The 4454-nt window shown below is 40.4% G+C and overlaps 1 pseudogene; it reads left to right on the top strand.

Moving 5' to 3' along the window:
• Positions 1-1486: 1486 nt before the first annotated feature.
• On the top strand, positions 1487-2371 carry LOC123572971 (group XIIA secretory phospholipase A2 pseudogene; annotated as a pseudogene).
• The last annotated feature ends 2083 nt before the right edge of the window (positions 2372-4454 follow it).

Here is a 4454-nt window from a genome sequence, read left to right as displayed (position 1 = left end):
AGCGCCACTACTTATAAAATGGAAGCACCATATCCATGACCAGAGGGCACAGGCAAGCTACAGAGTGGGCAGTTCAGAACACTATGTCACATACCATTGTTGCATCAGTGTCTCTTCCTCACACCTGCACGGGAAACTCTTTATGACTCTGAAGGAAGAGATAAAAGACCAAATTCGGTTAATTAATAGGTCAGGTTAGTACGTAGGTACAGTCCAAATATGGATGGTTATTAAACTAGAGTTTTACTCAGGGAAGTCTTGAAAGACATTAGTAAAAAAAAAAAAAAAAAAAAAAAAAAAAAAAAAAAAAAATCTTCCAGTGGGCAGAGCTTTGTCTTGTGCACCTGTTCATCCAGCGTGTGACAAAGGAAGTGATTCAAGGTTAAAGTATATATGGATTCATTAGAAAATCAGGGTCATGAAAATATGAGGTACAGGCAGGTGGTTGGACATATGGGAGTGAGTATACGTGAGGACATTTGTATTGCATGGTAACATGCAATGTATATCTTAAAAGTTTTTTTTTTTTTTAAATATATGGTACAGTGTCTCAAGTAGGTACACTATTTTGCTCCTGTAAACTGGGTCTGAAAGCAGAAGTGGTTCTGCTTACCATCACTGCCAATAACTCACCTGAAGAATCTATGCTTCCCATCTAGTCTCCATGAATTCAGAAGTTCTGGTTCTCAAAGAGAGAACATGTCCACCAAAAGCACTGCAAGAATCCCATTGAATTACAAGTCATAGCTGCCACTTGAGATTTTGGAATTTTCATGAGAGAAAATCAGCAGGGAAGAAGAGTCGACATCTCGGTATCAGTAATTAAGGTGATAGAGAGGCAACTGAAAACATGGATGGCGTTACACAGTGGAAGCTGAAAAAATAGGTTTGGTATATAGATCATTCACTTGTGTACTTCTTGGTGCTCTCTTGCCCATTTGACAGTAAGTGAACAAGTGTGAACACCCTGTTTGAGAAGGGTACTCTGACGAAGGGTACAGATAATTTAAGGATGAGAATTTGAATCACACCATGAAGAAGACCATTAAGACCAGTAGGGGTGCTACCTGAGGATGAGGCAAATATAGAATGGATAGAAGATAAGAAAGTGGATGAATATAATTTACAGTCTTGTGACCAGTAACAGTAGCTGGGACTGTAGTTCATCCACTCATCTTTCTTTTCTAAGATTCTTTCAGGAAGAGAAGCACTCTGGAATACTAGAGGAACTACTTAAACTCCTGCAGAAGGAAGTGGATCTTAGCAACATAAGAATCACCTGTGGTGGTACCTGTGATACCCCCTCCTGAAAAGAGCCAGCACTAATTTGGAGTGACAAAGCACATAGGGCACAGAATTTAAGGCGATACACCCTCTCAAGTGAGGGCGAGCATTTCCTTGAATTTGTTCCCTAGGCACTTCAGTCGATTCACCCTAGTCCCTGCTTGTTCCAGAATTGTCTTTGAAAATGGAAGATTTAGCAGGTGAGCGGGCGCGGTGGTCCAGGTGAGCGGGCGCGTGCCCGCGACGGCGCTGCCTCCCCGAGGCGGTTCACGTAAAGCCAGCGAGGCCCTGCCGGTCAGCCGGGAAGGAGGCGTGGATATGGAGCTGGCGGCTGCCAAGCCCGGGGCCCGCGCCGCTGCCTAGCGCGTCCCGGAGGCTCTGTGGGGACGCGCCCCCCGCCGCGGCTCGGGGATCCGTAGAGCCCCGCGCTGCGCGGATGGCCCTGCTCCCGCGCCCCGCGCTCACCCTCCTGTTCCTCCTCATGGCCGCTGTTGTCAGGTGCCAGGAGGAGGCCCAGACCACCGACTGGAGGGCCACCCTGAAGACCATCCGGAACGGCGTTCATAAGATAGACACGTACCTGAACGCTGCCTTGGACCTCCTGGGAGGCGAGGACGGTCTCTGCCAGTATAAATGCAGTGACGGATCTAAGCCTTTCCCACGTTATGGTTATAAACCCTCCCCACCGAATGGATGTGGCTCTCCACTGTTTGGTGTTCATCTTAACATTGGTATCCCTTCCCTGACAAAGTGTTGCAACCAACACGACAGGTGCTATGAGACCTGTGGCAAAAGCAAGAATGACTGTGATGAGGAATTCCAATATTGCCTCTCCAAGATCTGCCGAGATGTACAGAAAACACTAGGACTCACTCAGCATGTTCAGGCATGTGAAACAACAGTGGAACTCTTGTTTGACAGTGTTATACATTTGGGTTGTAAACCATATCTGGACAGCCAACGAGCTGCATGCAGGTGTCATTATGAAGAAAAAACCGATCTTTAAAGGAGATGCTGACAGCTGGTGACAGATGAAGATGGAAGAACATAACCTTTGACAAATAATTAATGTTTTTACAACATAAAACTGTCTTATTTTTGTGAAAGGATTATTTTGAGACCTTACAATAATTTATATCTTGATGTTAAAACCTCAAAGAAAAAAAAAGTGAGGGAGATAGGGGAGGGCACACTTGTCTTCTCAGGTATCTTCTCCGGCATTGCTTCCTAACTTATTATGCCAAACGTCTTGACCAATATCAAAAACAAGTGCTTGTTAAGCGGAGAATATTTGAAAAGAAGAATATAATTTTCACAACTGTATTTACCAAAAAGATCAAATATAAAATTCATAAGGTCTATGCAACATTATCTTATTTGGAAATATGGGGAAATTATTACTTACAAGTATTTGTTTACTATGAAATTTTAAATACACATTTATGCCTAGAAAAAAAAAAAAAAGAAAATGGAAGATTTATCCCTTAGCTACTGGGAAAGTTGTCAGAAGAAAATCTTTATCTGTCAGCAATCCTTAGGATGGGCTTTGGTTGAAAAAGTGGCCATCCAAAAGTCATAACCGCTACCATTGGCAGCCCATAACCCAAAACTACTGATCCACTAAAAAATGTAAATGCCTGGCTTCCTCTCCCCAACTCAGGACAATTCTGTTGGGACATCTCGGCATCAAAGCTTACTGTGAGGTGGCTGAAAGCTTCACTGAGACTGCATCACAGCTCAAATTTTTCTTCATCTTAATACTGCTTCCTTACCCTCTGCACAGGTGTTCATCACAGGAGCAATTTCTAATTACTTTCCTTTTCACTGACTTGTATTTCAGGGTCTACTTCTTGGAGGAAATCTTGTGAAACCAAAAATAAATAACAAATACATTATGTTGTTCTGTTAATAATTTTCAGGAGTTTAAGGTGAAAACTATTATCACTCATCAAAACATCCTTACTGGATCCACCCAATTTTATTCATTGTAATTTTTCTTAAGTTTTGACTTGAATATTCCTATGTAATTTTTCCCTCTCATTCTCCCCACCTCCCTTCCTCTCCTCTCTCTTCTCCTCCTCTCTCTCCCTCAGTTTCTCTTTTCCTCCCCTTTTCTTCCTTTTTTTTTTTCTTTTTCTAAAGGTGGCTACATGGCTATGTACTATATGTACTATGTACATGGCTATGTACTATGTACTATAGGCAGTTCTCAGATCAAAACAGGAACATTGTACATCTAACTATAACTCCATTACAGGTACAATCTACATTGCTCCAGTGCCTGGATATAGTCAGCCTTAACATTAAATATAAGAGCTATTTAATTTGCTACAACTTGTAAGTCTATAAGGACATATGAACTTATTCAGGAAAATCCTCCTTATGAGGAGAGTTCCTCTCTTTCTCTCATATGTATGTAACAGTGATCTCTTGACCTATTTCTTATGTAATTTTTATGCCCCATTTTTTCAAGATTCTATGTACAGACAACATAAATATTAGCTAAAGTTGAATAGCTAGATGTAACTAAATTGACAATCTCCCCAGAATAAAACTAGTTAGGAAAAGATTTGCTCTCTGGACTGAATAATTAAGAAAATGCTCTACTTATTTTAGGCTAAGCTAGCTTGGAGACATGACCATGGCTTGGAGCAAGTTTCTTGCTAGATTTCATGTACTGTGGCTGTTCAAACACATATAGCACAGCATCAGAGCATATCTGATTCCTATTATCCCTTCTAAAAATTCTGCCTATATACAGCCATAGAAATTTATTGGATTGTATCTAGGTGATAAAATATGGTTAGATGCATTCATACAAAGCCTTCATTAATATTCTAGTAAGTCGTATCTGTGACTTTATGTGTGTCCGATTATGGAGTCCTTTATAAAAATATATATTTATAGTGTGGTTTGAAGTTAGCTTTTACAAAAATCAATAATTTTTGTTCAAAAATTATTTTTTTGCCTATCACATTGTTTTGAAAATCAGATTTTAGCAGACTGGACTATGAGACTTAGTGTGATGTAGTTATTATTTTAACCATTCAGGAAAAAAAAAAAAAAAAAAGTAATGTTGCTTCATGATTTTATTTCAAGTAATCCCCCAGGAAAGACTGCAGGAAAGAGCATGGGTTCTAGTGAAAATATAAGCTCTTAGCTTTGTTAAT

Source organism: Macaca fascicularis, chromosome 4 (genome assembly GCF_037993035.2).
Source record: "Macaca fascicularis isolate 582-1 chromosome 4, T2T-MFA8v1.1".
NCBI lineage: Eukaryota > Metazoa > Chordata > Mammalia > Primates > Cercopithecidae > Macaca > Macaca fascicularis.
Note: the sequence above shows the minus strand (reverse complement) of the source record. Positions and strands in the feature narration are given on the sequence as shown.